Source organism: Peromyscus leucopus, chromosome 5, assembly GCF_004664715.2.
Source record: "Peromyscus leucopus breed LL Stock chromosome 5, UCI_PerLeu_2.1, whole genome shotgun sequence".
In the NCBI taxonomy this organism is placed as follows: domain Eukaryota; kingdom Metazoa; phylum Chordata; class Mammalia; order Rodentia; family Cricetidae; genus Peromyscus; species Peromyscus leucopus.
Genome location: NC_051067.1, coordinates 134066322 through 134081972, shown reverse-complemented (window position 1 = coordinate 134081972; position 15651 = coordinate 134066322). Strand labels below are relative to the sequence as shown.

At 42.4% G+C, this 15651-nt stretch overlaps 1 protein-coding gene across 1 annotated transcript in view; it reads right to left on the bottom strand.

Annotated features, from left to right (window-relative positions):
- Positions 1–15651, bottom strand: part of Mkx (mohawk homeobox) — a 69860-nt gene that overhangs the window by 32965 nt on the left and 21244 nt on the right. The window lies entirely within an intron of this gene.

Below are 15651 nucleotides of genomic sequence, written 5' to 3'. Positions count from 1 at the left end.
ACACATCCAAACCTTAGAGTTTCAGTGTGTTCTGGCCTCACTTTACAACTTCTGTCTGGGAGCTCTCTCCACATGGCTCCTTCCTTTGGAGGCGAGCACATCATCTTCGCAGGATGGGGTGACAGGCAAAGGAGACTACACATACCTCCCCACCTGGCAAAGGGCATGCCATTGGGTCTCAGGCAAAGAGTCAGTCATCCGTGGGTACCACCCAAGGCAGGAACAACTCCAAAAACCCCACCCAGCCCCACTGGCCCTACAGCATCCAGAAGCTCACTCACTTCTGATTCGGCTGCTGTTATAATTTGTAGTCTGTCTGGCACTGAGGAATCTAACGGCAGTCTCTGTGGTTTAAACGAAACGTATCTACAGCTGCTTGGAGCCGTGTTTTTAAAATGTTCCGTGTTATTTTAGTTCAAGGACAAGCTTTTAAAATGAAAAGAAAACGTTGGTTTTAATTATAGATTAGGAGTGAAAGTGGCTGAAAAGGAACGCTACTGAGTCTCACCACTGGAGATAGCATCAGGATTTTTAAAAGTTAATCCCCTTAAAGTAAACATCTTCATTGATATGGGAGGATTAAGTATAGAGCATACACCACACATGGGGACCTCACTGTTGCGGCTTTTCAACTACGGCAGCCACACTTCACCCACTCCTTATTACATTACGGTCACACTTTAAGCCCGGGTGTAAAGCTTTAGCTACCGCTGGACACAATGACAGACCTAATAGGAGCCAGCTGACCATGCAGCTTTACCCTAAATTTAAGAAAAGCCCCACATCTTAGAGTCGAAGCTTACAAAACATTCAAGTTGAGATAGGCTGTATGTAGCACAAAGGGCTTCCTTGAAGGCTTATTTGAAAATATTATCTGTACTGTCCTTGAAGCTTGACCTCAGTTAAGCTCTTTAAAACTTGGGAATCTATTTTGAAAATTAAGCCATGCCTTCATGGTCTGTGGATTTTTAGAGAAGGGCATGGAAGTTTTAAGTCGAACCTACAAGCAAGGCAGGCCCTAAGCCTGGTCTCTCCAGGCCTGCTCTGGGTATCCTGTGGCCACTCTGAGAAGGAAGCAATATCCCTGAGGGCCTGTCCCTCAGCAGACTTGCTGTCCCTGCAGATAAGCAGTTGCCCTTCTAAGGAGCCTGGCACTTTGGTCTCATGTGACAGGGCACCTGGCTTACTTATTTTCTTTTCTGCCTTCCTCACAGTTTTGGACTGGATAGCTCTCTGAAGAACTACCACTGCTGGCAATGACTTCCCTCCGCTGCTATGTGTCTCCAGATCCCTAGGCATCTCCACAAAGGTTCTTTAGTCTTCCCACTGTCTGTCCAAAGCTGACTCTGTCGAATTGTCTTCCATCTCACATGCTCACAAGGGGCTCTCAAAAGGCATGATCAGCCGTCAGAGGACACGGGTGGAGTAAATTCTGAAGGCTAAAGGTGATTGGCAAAAATGAAGGAGGTTGAGGGCTGACCCTAATCTTCAGGAATGATGCTTGCAGTAGCCAAGGAGTCCAATGAAGGGCCCTTAACCTCCTGGAGATCCACAGGTTTCTGTGGGAAATGAGGACAGTACCAACGCCGCCTGCGTCATGGAGCCGTGAAAGTTGAGTAAGGAAATCAACGGGAGGAAAAATCAGTGAGTGGCTCTTGTGAGTGTTCGGTGACACTGTGATTTCTGTCACTCCAATGCCCTCATGTGAGTGCTTTGGAGTGCTCTCAGACCTTGTCGTTATCAGCTGTCCCCAGAATTGGAGTCTGTAGGTTTTGATGGAGACACAGAAGATCATCAACTCTGGAGGGACAAAGGACCCACTACGGCGGCAGAGGGTTGAGAAAGTCATTAGGACACAAGACCTTTGGTGGAGAGAGGGAAAGACCCAGGAGGTAGAGGCAGACTTAGAGAAAGAGGGCGAAAAGATTTCACGGAGATAAACTCCCATCTTGGTCATGTTTTCAAGTCAACCAGCCTGAGTTAGAATCCTGGCTCAGCAGCCGCTTTCACATGCCCGTTCTGTTAACTTACACCTGCTCTCATCCCAAAAAGGAGGGCAGTGACACAGGATATTATTAATAACAGAGGTATTGTGAGAGGACTAAATGACGTGGAGGTAAAGTACTGCACACCCCACCAGACATGCCTGACCATGACAAACGGCAGCTTCCATCACTATACAGCAAAGTCTACTTCAATCCTCCTGCCACTCAGCATTCCTCAGGCCACTGCAACTACCTGCCAGCTTGCTCGGAAGTCCACTGTTAACAGCCCGATGCCCAGCTGCATGCTCAGTTGCCTACTTTATGTTGTGAGGTAACAAGAAAGGTAGAGAGCACACGAGAGCAGAAATGGGGGCCTTTATGCAGATAAATGAGCACAAATGAATAAAATATAAACTTGAGTTTATTTATCCTAGACGGGTTCTCATTACTCAGTGTGTAGACTGTCCATACCCAAAGCATTTAAGCATTATACTTTCTGATAACTTATAGATAAAAGGTTTCAGTTGCTATTAATACTATATTTATCTGTACATTGGAGGAGGGTGGGACAAACCTTTCAAAATCTCTTGTTGTGTGTCTATATTAGGAAGGCAAAATATGGCCCTACAGAACTTTTGTTCTCAGTGCCACATGAGTATGTTACATTATACGGGGAATGGACTTTGTAGATTTGATTAAGATGAGCAACTAGTTGACCCCAAAATAGAGAGATTACTTTTGATGACGTAGATGGGTTCAGTATAATGGCATCAACTCTTAAATGCAAAAGGTTTGATGGTTAAAGGTGAAGGGGAAGTCAAAGAAATTCACACTTGGCATGTGATAAATGCTGTTTGCAAAAAAGCAAGAAGATGCTGGGCAGTGGTGGTGTACGCCTTTAATCCCAGCACTCGGGAGGCAGAGGCAGGTGGATCTCTGTGAGTTCAAGGCTGGTCTGGTATACAGAACAAGTTCCAAGACAGGCTCCAAAGCTACACAGAGAAACCTTGTCTCAAAAAATAAAAATAAAAATAAAAATAAAAAAGGAGGAGGAGGAAAAAAAAATTGAGAAACCAGAGAAGGATCAAGAGAAAGGACTAGAATCGGTTACCTCAGTCCTATAACCACAGGGAAATGAATTCCACCAATGGCTTGGATAGATCTCTAAATGGGTTCTTTGCATGTGTTGAAGGAGTCAAATAACTGACATCCTGATGTTAGCCTGTGAGACCCTGAGTCCACAGCATTCTGTATCAGGTGTCTGACCTACAGAACTGTGACATCTTACAATACTAATGATTTATAATGTTTATGGTAACTTACTATGTGAAGTAGAAAACTAATACACGGCCACAGAACTTCTCTTTTATTTGTAACTAGACTCACAAACCCCACGTTGTTATTGAGGTAACACACAATGCCCCATAGCCTCAGCTACCTCATGTCCTCGGCTGATGCATGCAAGCTATCTCTTCATGGCGACCTGTGTGTGATGATCTGAAGCCAGCCTCTGCCATTTTTTTGTGCCCTCCTTGGTTTAGGACTCTCCTTTTCTATTCTTTTTAGGATAAATGTTGAGATGCACCATTACCAAGCAGCATCTCAAACAAAGGGTGTGGTGGATCACTGGGAAAGAAAATCCTTTAGGACTAAAGACCAGAAACCATAAAATCACTACAAGAAAACCTAGGGGAAGGCTCCATGACACATTGAGGCAATGATCTTGGATATGACCCCCAGAGCACAGGTGAAGGAAAAACTAAACTAAAACATTTCTACAGGGGGTTGGGGATTTAGCCCTGGGTTCGATCCTCAGCTTCTCCCAACTCCCCCCCCCCCCCGCCAGAAAATTTTTCCACAGAGCAGAGGATTTGTGGGAAAAAACCCACAAATCATGTGTCAGATAAAATTCTGGAATCTAAAGTATGGAAAAATGCTAATTACTTAACAAGAAAACAACCCCATGGAACATTAAAACAACAACAACAACAAAAACAACAGCAAAAAATGTGTATGGTTATTTCTCAAAAGAAGATATACAAATGGTTAAAGACATATTAAGAAATGTTAAATATCTCTTAAGTATAAGATTAAAGCCACGAGAAATCCCTTCTTATCCTTTGGTGGCATACACACACACACACACACACACACACACACACACACACACACACACACATATTTATAATTTGAAACACATTAGAGACTCCATGGACCAAAGGTCCATACTTAATAGGAATGAAAATTACTATAGCCATTGGGGAAAACAGCATGGCAGTCCAGAAAAAGCCTGGGTGGATGACCATGAGATCCAGCCATTCCAAGCTTGAGAATCACATATGGTTAGTAATAAATGTGCTGCAAATGTCAGAGGATTGAGATTTTTAACTGTTCTCACCACAAAGACATGATAAATATTTGAGGTGCTATGTGTGTTAGTGAGCATGATTTGATTGTGCCATGTGCACACATGTATCACACTTCACATTGTACCCCATAAATGTGTGGAATTATTATTTGTCAATTAATAAAAGGAAATGAAAAATAAAGAAAGAATGGCTTCAGATCCCCATCTTCCTAGAAAAAGCCTGGTAAAGGAGCATGCTGCAGCCACGGGCTCAGATTGGACCTGGTAATTGCTTATGCTTTTCCGACGGTGAAGCCAGCTAGTGAAAGGATGCAAAGTCCTTGAGCTCATCGGTCCTCAAGGACAAACCAAAGCAATAGCTATGTAATTCAGGGAAAGACTTGTCTGATAAAAGGCAAGCCACTAAGAGATGACAATAAGTCACTGTAAGCAAAGACACTAGAAATGTCAGTTGTTCAAGTGAAAGAACCAGCCAGTCTTGGAAAGACCTGGGGACAGTAGCCTATTTAAAACGGTACTGTGTAATTGGTGCTGCAGCTGTGTGTGTCGACAGAGAAGGGGAATCAAAACACACAGAAAATATCCCGAGGCCAGTTTATCACTGCTGATAGACACAGAATTACTGTGAAATATTTCCTTGGACCAGTCACAGTCAAACCAACCAAGGGGAATCTAAAAACAGGAGTGCTCTTCAAAGACACATGTTATTGTCAGGAAAAGAAAAAAAAAAAAAAAACAGGAGGAAGAGGGAAAAAGTGATAGAAGTCTTAAGGGAAGCAAATCTGTTTTTGACATTTTCAAAACAAATCAAGTGTGTACACACACACACACACACACACACACACACACACCACATTTAGCATGTATTTTAGTTAATACGATGTCTTTCAAACATGGTGACCTTTCCCTCCCATGGCTTTCTCTGTGTCCTTTTCACCAATTACACTCACAACACTAGCTAAAATCATAAAAGTAACTCAAGTATAAAAGGGTAAAAAAATATTTTGAAGCATATGATATTTAATGCTCCATTTATTGATCATTTTGCTTGAAAGAAATGTTGGCAGAAAGTAGTGGAATTCATAGTGCCTTGTTTTCACTTAAAAATTCCCACCAGTTTCCCTTCAAAGAACTTCAAGTTTTCCATGGAAAGACAAAAAGAAAAGTGAGTTTCTAGCATCTTCTGTCACATGCTTAACTGCAGAGTAGACAGTCCAGAGGAGACAGGAGCATTTCAAGGAGTGTACTTCTAAGGGTCACATCTGCCAAGTAGCCCCACATCACATTGTTATAACTATAGGCATGTTTATGTAATTCAATTATACTGAAAGTTTTTCTAGAAACAATGTAACTCAGGAAGTGTGCTATCAGAACAAGCCATGTTTATACAGATGAAGCCTATCAATAATGTTTTTAAGGATTTAAAAAAGGTTTTATCTCTGTGTGTGTGTGTGTGTGTGTGTGTGTGTGTGTGTGTGTGTGAAAGAGAGAGGGGGAGGGGGAGAGGGAGAGAGAGTTTGTGTGTGTGTGTGTGTGTGTGTGTGTGTGTGTGTGCCATGTGTATATGGCTGCCCACAGAGACCAAGCCAAATGGCTTTGATTCTCTAAATCTGGAGTTGCATGTATCTGTGAGCAGAACTTGGTTGCTGGGCATGGAACTTGGGTCTTCTGGAAGAGCAGCAAGCACTTATAAACAGCTAAGCCATCTCTCCAGGAAATTGTTAATTTTTAAAAAAATGTATGATTATGCATGTGTATGAGGTGTGCCACAGCATAGGTGTACCATGATGTGCATATGGAGGTCCGAGGACCTTGGAGATTCCTTTCTGTCTTTCAACCCTATTGTGGTAGGGCCTCTCCTGTTTGGTGTGCTACATTCCCCAGGCTAGACTGCCCAAAGCTTCCAGATGATTCTCTTGTCTTATCATGTATGCGCTGGCATTGCAGATGTGACCCACCACAGCCGGAGGTTTTACATCGATTCTAGGGATTTAACCACGATCCCAGGCTTGCTTGGTAAGAGCGTTCACCAGCTGAGCCATTTTACTGTCCTATTAATAATTCCATGATAGCTCAGAAATTACTCTGAATTTATTATTTCTTGAATTGCATATGCATGCACAATTGTGAGTGTGTCCAATGTCTCAGTTTAAAAACTATCTGAGGTGTTGGGGATTTAGCTTAGTGGTAGAGTGCTTGCCTAGCAAGCACAAGGCCCTGGGTTCGGTCCTCAGCTCTGGAAAAAAAAACTATCTGAAACAAAAGATGTGTTTTTTTTTTTTTTTATGATAAAAGCATTTACTAAATCTGTATTACAGAGTTCTCCTTTAAGTTAGTTCACTGAATGTTTGATTCATTTGTCCTTTAAAATTATATTATAGAATGTAAATTTAAAATAAAATATAGACATAGTAGTGCATGAAAACAATCAAACTAATCATTGTCAAGTCAGAAAAGTTGAGAAAGTCATGCAAGATGAACTACATATGGCATCCCATTGGTGTAGAAATCTAAATAGGACACTACAACTTGAACATGTGGACAGGCTATAAGTGGCTTCTCCCAACAGAGAGCAGAATTTACTGCAGGTCAGCAACTCCCAAACAGAACTGAGGGGATGTCAGTGGAATCAGGAGAGTCACCAGTTAAAGGACACTCACCAGAAGAAGGTCATGCCTTTTCTGCCTTCTTGACTCAATGAGAACTTAATGGGTCACCTGTCAACAAATATTCTTCAAACAAATCAGTAGACGTGTTGAAAAGGCAAGAAGGATTCCTAATAAAGACTTTAAAAGCATCGGGAGCGTTTCACAGGAGTGGCATGTTGTGGTAGAGTGTGTTGTGCTCAACTTGTGTGAGGACCTGGGTTCAATCGCCAGAGTGAAAAGGAGAGGGAGAGAGAAAGGAGAGAAAGAGAGAGAGAGAGAGAGAGAGAGAGAGAGAGAGAGAGAGAGAGATTGAGAGAGAGAGAGGAAGGAGGAGGAAGAAGAAGAAGAAAGAGAGGGAGGGAGGGAGGGAGGAGAGAGAGAGGGAGGAGAGAGAGAGAGAGAGAGAGAGAGAGAGAGAGAGAGAGAGAGAGAGAGAAAGGAAGGAAGGAGGAGGAGGAAGAAGAAGAAAGAGAGGGAGGGAGGGAGGATAGGGAGAGAGGGAGGAGAGAGAGAGAGAGAGAGAAAGAGAGAGAGAAAGAGAGAGAGAAGAAGGAGGAGGAGGAGGAGGAGGAGGAGAAGATTGGAAATATTTTCAAGTAACTTCTGTTCTCCCAACTGCTATGAAAAATAAGTGATACTGTCTGGTTGTGCTTATCATTATGATAAAATGTATGTAGAAAACCAAGTCAATGGCTGAAAAGTTTGTATTTCTCCCAGTTTCTATCAGGGGTTAGTTGGCTCTATTTTGGAGCCTGTGGAAAGGGGGAGCATCACAGCAGGAAATGCCTTGAGGAAAAAATTTGTTCACCTCCTGGAGGCAAGGAAACAAGAGAAAGAGAGGGCAAGGGTCAGCATTCCAGTGACCCCTTCAAGGGAAGCCCCTACTGGCCTAACTCCCTCTCCCTGTCTCATCTCCTAATGGTCCCACCATTTCTCCTAGGCTGGTGACCCCACTTTTAGCACATGAGGTTTGAGGGAAATTTAAGGTCCACACTGTAACAGAAGATAAAAAGATGATGACATTCTTGGAGAATGAAAATAAGATACTAAAATAAAAAAGATCAACTTCAGTATAAAGCTGGTTAATAAATGGGGATGGGATTGAAGCCAAAAGCAGTAATTTGAAAGATAAAGTTATGAAACTGTTCATGACTTACAGGAGAAAGATGAATAATGAATGAGAAAAAGCAGAGAAGCAATGATTCACAGCCAAGTTCTTCTCAATGACTCAAGGCTAAGGTCATCCCAATAGATCACAGCCCAAGACCATCTCAGTGACTCACAGACCAGTGTCATCTCATAGGTAAATTCTTTCAAACTTTCATGACATGAAGAAGAGCTAATACATCATTTAAAAGTTTCCAGAATTAAAAAAAAAAAAAGGCAAAATAGTTTCCAGTTCTTTCCACAAGACGAGCATAACTCTTTTACTAAAGCGATGCAAGAGCATCAGAATGACATAAATTTATAGACAAATCTTACTCAAGAATTTTGATGTAAAATCACTAACTGGAATGTTTACTAGTAGAATGTAAGCTGAATTCAGAAGAATGATGTAGTATGATGAAATTATAAATTCCCTAAGAATTCAAGGACATTTAGATTATAGGAAAATTTCTTTTTAAATGACAACACAAATAGATTAGAAAAGATAATAGAGAATGATCTTGAAAACTGTAGAGGTAGCACTCTGTAAGTGCAACATGCACCACTCTATTTGCTGGGTTTGGGTTCCCTTACTATTCTAGGAATGATTGAAGAATTCCTTTACAAAGTAATTTCTTTATTCTTGGTTTCTGATGACCAAAAGCCTTCTGCAAGTATATACTTAATGGTAAAACAGAAGAAAATTACATTTAATGTTTGCTCTCCAATGGTGTCTTGTAGAATAACCAAGATGACATAATAAAAGGAGGGGGGAGGGAAGGAGAGGGGGAGGGGGAGGAGAGAGAAAGGGGGAGGAGAGGATACATACAAAATGGTATCTAAACAAGATACACAGTGTGCTATGAAAAGCCACTTGGCTATAAGAAAATTATACAAAATGCAATAGCTTTTCTATACATCAGTGTTAACTATTATAACATGTAACTGGCAAAATTACAAATAATGAAAGTATTAAGAACACATAAAGTATCTAGTAATTAACTTCATAAGAAATATGCAAATTTTATATAAAGTATAAAGACATACTGAATGTCACAAAAGTTGACCAGAATAAACATTCCTTAGACTTGATATATTAAAGACAAAAATATTCCCCAGACTAATAATGATAATAGTCAGACTAATATTCAAAGTGATACCAAATTAATTTCAAACAAGAATGTTTTTTAAGGGAACTTGTCAAATTTACTCAAAAGTTCAGCTGGAAATTGAATTTTTAATTATCTGGAGGAAAAAATGAATATAGACATATGCTGCTAAATGTCAAAATGGTCTACAAGACCAGAGTTGGGAGGATGGTCTGCTCTTACACATTGAGTATGTTAAGTCTGATCAAATGCAATATCATCTAGAAATAGGCATCCTACTGGCTAGTATATAATAAAAGTACTCTTTCAAGTCAGTTAGGAACTGTTGCTGTATTCAGTCAATTGTGTCAGAAAAAAAACCCTACAAGTTAAACCCCAGCACTGGGAGCGAAAGGCAGGAGGACCAAGAGTTCAAGGTTATTCAGAAAATAAATAAATGAGTAAACACAGAAGTTGGGTCATTACCTCATATAATTTACAAAAATTAATTCGAAGGATAGATTATAAGCTGTGCTATACAATTTAAATATTTAAAATAGTAGAGAAAACACAGAAGCAGGTGGCTATAAACTTGAGCTAGAGCTTTCTAAAAAGACACATCGCACAAAGTCCACCATGACAGACACAGCTGAGCCCTCCCTCTGAGCCCCATAAGCCATCCTCAGGGCCCAATGTCCTCCCAGGGTGGGTAACGTGGCAGGCCTCTGCCTGCGCATTTCTCTGAGCTCTGTGTTTCCTCAGGATGGGTAACGTGGTAGACCTCTGCCTGTGCATGTCTCTGAGCTCTGTGTTTCCTTCTCTCCTGCGCCTTCCACACAGCCACAGATTTTCACTGTGTGTCACTGACATTACATCATCATGTTCCTTCACTTCACATAAGAGGAACTGGAGGCTTGGGTTAATAAAGGGCCTTACTTACCTTAGAACACAAACCCACTGCTTGCAGCTCTGACTCAGCTGGACTTCCTTAGCCTAAGACTTTGCCTCTGCTCTTTCAGTCTGTGACCCTCCCTCAGGTCATTGGTTCACGTCAAGTAAGGAGGCTTTGACAGGAGAGAAAATCTGGGGCAGTGATGCTGTTTTCCAAACTTCAGCAGAGGCCACCAGTGTTTTAACTACAATAAAAATATCGATTCGACTTGGAGTGTGTCGGTGGAGCCCCTCTTTGGGCCGTGTACACTGTCATTTAGTGAGAGTGAGGACAAGTGAGTGCAGGTTGGGTGCTGGCAGAGCCTGCACCCCGGGGTTCCTCTCTGGCTCCTGGAATGTCTTCCACTCGTGTGCTCCCAGGTGGGAGAAGGAATGTTTTTTCGAGGAGATAAGATGTCATGAAATCGGGCTGGAGGGATGGCTCAGTAGTTGGGAGCAGTGGCTGCTCTTCTGGTAGACCCGGGTTCAATTCCCAGCACCCACAGGGCAGCTCACAACTGTCCCTTGGAAAAAGACTACTGATCTGTCCATCCCTAGCTCATGTAAAAATAAAAAATGTCATGAAATCACAATGAGCTTTGATTTTTTTTTCCTCTAGTGAGAGGAAAGTTATTATATCTATAAATGAAATTTTATAGCTTCAACCATAGTAACAGTGAAACAGTCCTCAAATATCTTTTAGCATGGTTAACCATTACTATCCTGGATGATTTACATTTATATTTTCCAAGCAGGGTTTAAGGGGCAGGCGATATACTTGAAGAAAAATCTTCTGAAAGAGGAAGGCCACAGGTTAGAGAAACCGTGGTCCCCATGAGACATGAAAAGAAATCCAAATTAGGGTTGTATTTCTTAAGAGGTCTAAAGGAAGCCGGGAGGCTCAGCAACTGAACTCACACCAACTACCCTCCTGACTCAGCCGTGACGGGACCCGCAGTCCAGGTAGACAGACTTAGCAGCTCACAGGAGAGTTCCAGTGGGAAGGAAACAAAGCCGTGTGGATGGAACCAGAGCAGTAAGTGAACATGGGAAACAATAATATCCTCAGGCCTGGCTTCAGCTGCAACTCAAGAGGGCCATGTGGACCGCTAGAGCCACGGCAGCACAGCGGCCAGCGTGCACTAGGCTGAGACATCACAGGAAAGGTCCTTGGCACCCAACAACTTCTGGCCTGGGATTTTACATTTAGAAATGTAGGACCTAGTAACACTTAAGGAATTCTTGCTCTGGCCAGATAGCCTTTCTTTTTTCTTTCTTTCTTTCTTTTTTGCCTTGAAGCCATATGACAAATGATTCTAAATTCCACGTTGCCTTTTAATGCATCTGCTGTCTAAATCAGTGTGGAAGCTGGAAGGACAGCCTCTGAATTCTGGCCCTTCGAAAAAGGGCACATTTCAGGGTCATAATGACAGTCTTGGCAGAACAGGACATTCCTGCTCCAAACAGCCCTGCACACTGAGCCTTGTCCACCATCGCCTGAGTCTGGCTCTGCGGAAGGGACAACGCGTTCTTGGTGTACAGGCGGCGATGTGAAAACGTAAGAGCAGTCTGCCCCTTGGAAGTCTCACTGTGTGGATGGTTTTCTCCCACCACTTCTCAGTGTTTCACAGGCTTCTTTTTCACCCGAGTTCTTTGTGTTTTCATTTTAGTTTCTACATTCCCAATATGCTCCTCTTTGCATGGCTATCGTTAAACAACAACTCACTCTCTTATTTGAATGAAAACTATTCAAAGGCAAAATTTGCTTTGTCTCCCACATCTGTACAAGTGCATACACACACACACACACACACACACACACACACACACATATACACCCCCCACACACACAACCACACATACACATCAACACATTGTTTTCACCAGAGATGTTTATTTCTCTCACTGTATTGAAAATGCTCCAAATGTCAGCAGTGGGTAAGTTTTTAACCCCATGTGCAGTCCAGTAATTCTGGAAGATAGTGGAGATCACTGAGGCTACGGGGCCAGTGGGTAAGATGCTGCTTCGTGTCCCGAGCCAGTGAAGTTTAAACGTCATTCTAGTTCTCTTATACTGACCTTAGGAAGAGCGGATGGACTGCTCCCAATCTGACTCTAGGAAGTACTCCCAATCTGAGCTCCAAGTTTGACCTAGTGGAGTACTCCCAACCAGACCTGAGAAAGCGCTCCCAATCTGACCTGAGAAAGTACTCCCCATCTGAGCTGATGGGGCACTCTCCATCTGACCTGGAGAAATGCCCACAAGGAATTCCTTCACAGAAGCTCGGGTGCCATCAACTGCTTCGTCCGACTGGACCAGAAGGAAGTTCATGGTTCACTTGTCTGACTGAAGTCTCAGGACTGTTGGAGGCAGAGGAGCAGTGCTGTTGTCTATAAACCTCAGACTAAGCCACACTGAAGTACCAGCAAACCGGGATGCTATTCGCACTGGAGTTGTTCCCGGTGGTGACCTCAGGCTCCCATGATGCAAAGGCACAGGGAAGATGGCACGGTTCCCTTTCAAAAGCTGCTCTGCTCTCCTGGGCACTCCATCGGTTGCCACTAGGAGCAAGCACATGTGTGCACCCCACAGAGACTTCCAGCCACCACTGTTAACTACTGGTGATCTTCTACAAACCATTCTTTTTTCCTCTTTATAACTGAAGATCATCCCCAGGTACCACTGGCCATCACAGCCTGCAACTTGTAATGTCAACAAGACAACCATTCTACCATGGCCATTAAAAGAAGGACACTGGGCCAGAGGAAGGCTCCATGAACAAAGCATTTGCCAGTAGGCCTGACAACCTGAGTTGAGCCCCAGAATGCACATAAACATGGAAGGAGAGAATCTAGTCCACAAAATTGTCCTCTGACACACACACACACACACACACACACACACACACGCGTGCACGCATGCACGCACGTACGCACGCCTGCACGCATATGCACACATAAACACACCTTGGCTTTAGTACACATGCACACCCTATCACACACAATAATAATATATGATTTTTAAAAAAATTTTTTTTTAATGAAATTAGTAGAAATGTACAGGTACCCATTCTAGTTCTCAAAAGCTCAACACTAATGATTCAAGAATTCTTAAGCAAATACCATTTAAGTACCTGGAACTACCCAAACCAACTAGACTAAGCAATTCATATCCCAAAAGCACCTTTTGTTCCTATGGTAGCACCCAAAGCCACTTCTTCACCATGAAGTAAGAGATGGGATCTGAGGATCCTTCAGGAAAGTCCATGACCACCTGCCCCTTTAGTGTGCCACCCTGAGAGTAACTATAACTAAGCTGACACAGAGAAGAACAGGTTCAGTATCTAACTGTTATTGAAACATGCCATCCTCCATCAACCTGAAGAAACAAGGGAAAAACTTCTGAGAAACAAACCAACAAAAAAACCAACTGCTTAAGGTAGACACGTGTACTAGCCCCCCTTGCTTCCAGGAAACACAGTTATCAACAGTCCAATAAATCACAGAAGAGAAGAACATGCAGCCTTAAAATGTCAAAGGACCATCTTCAGGGCTGGCAGAATGTACATATTTACCCAGAGTAAAACTTCTGTAAGACCCACAATGCTACACAGAAAAAATTTAGGCAGAAAAATACCTGTTGGATTTTAGAAACAGAGTAGGGAAGCAGAAGTTGGGGAGACGACCTGTAATGAATCAAGGAATGGGGAGGGAGGGAGGGAGGAAGGGAGAGAGGGAGGGAGGAAGGGAGGGACAGAGAGAGACAGACAGACAGACATGGGAGACAGGGAGGAGCAGAGCACCCACTTCTGTGTTCATTAAACAGAACATGTCATTTTCAGAGGCTGTAAACTTTTTTTTTTTTTTTTTAACATTTTCTTCAGTCTCAGGCTACAAAGAGGTGTCAATGTCCCTTACTGAGTCTCATTCTGTGCAGAAAGTTTAAGCACAGAACTAAACTTAGAATTGGTGGGGGTTATTGGCTTATAGTCATTATGCATAGAGAAAGGGGAAAAAAGAGTCTTTTACACCAGGGTTTGAATTTGGCTTGAATTCTAATGACATTTAGAAACCCCAGGGAATGAAAATGTCTCTTAATGGAAATGCTGACACAGTCTTAGACACAGTGACAGGGACCACAGACACGCACATCCAAGGAACGGCCCAGGAGGTGACCGGCCTCTGTGGCAAGTCTGAGCATCAGACACTGGTCACACTGGATTTATTGACAGATGCTAGCAGAAGAATCAGGACAAAGCCCAGAGAATGTCTCTGCAGGATCCAAGTCTCCTGCTCGCAAACCTGTTTTTAGTAGGAAAATTTGTAAAACGTAGGGTTCATCATCATTCTTACACATAGAAGAGAGGAGAAACCTAAGGTTTCTTCATAGATTGTTCTCTATTCTAAGATGTACGTTGGGATGAGGAATAGTCTTTACACATGGGAGGCACGGACTCTGAGCTACATCCTCAACTCCACACAGTCATTCTTAAAAAGGCAAATCTTTGTTCTGGCTTCTCGTCAACCCTCAAAGAGACAGAAGAGTTCTGATGAATGGGTCTATGTCTCACTTTGTTTCTGAAGCCTCGTCTCCAAAGCGATGTTCACAGTGGAGATAAATGTGCCTGCTAGAGTTTCCTTCACTGATGGATGTTCTTCAAACTAGCTACTCCTTCCCACTCATTACCTATGAGTTTCCTGGAAGTTTCTCTTTTACTTAAAATTGAATTATTTTTATTTTACAATCTCTTTTGAGCTTGATTTTTTTTATCTAAGCTTTGCCTGGTTTCAAAAAAATTACATCTTCTTTCTTCAAAAATCTGGGTTTTTATTAACTGTAACTTATTCAGGATCTTTTTCTTTCTCTTGTCATGGTGCTAAGTGAAAACCCACATACACCTGTGCACATTTGAATGCCTGTCAAGATTTTGAGACACACTTAAACATTAAAACACCAACTCACTCACTTAGGAAATACTTATGTAGCAAATAGCAATATATTACTATTTCAAGTGCTAGGGAGCCTATAAAACCTCAATCAATACATCGCCAATTCGGGGCCACGGAGAACTTGTAATGCATGCAAGGCACTGGGCATCACTACCGAACAGAAAGAATATGCCTGCATTTCAAGCCATGCTTCATGGACAGCAAGATGGCTGAGCTGGTAAAGTGCTTTGTACCTCACCCGCCGCAACCTTAGGTCAATCTCCAGAACCCACATGATTAGTATTGTTATTTGTCTTAAGCATTAGAATGTAAAAAAAGGGATCAAACCCAGCTCAAAAAAAAAAAAAAAAAAAAAAAAAAAAAAAAAAAAAAAAAAAAAGCGTTCTCCTAGCTACGATGCCACCCTGGCTTCACCTGCAAGTCCTGCTGCTCCTGAGGCTGAGAGTCTCCGATCTTCATTTTGGCTTTCTTAGGTACCCATGAGATACCAAAGATTGAGTCACTCAGTGACTCTCAGTCTCTGTCTCTCTTTCTCC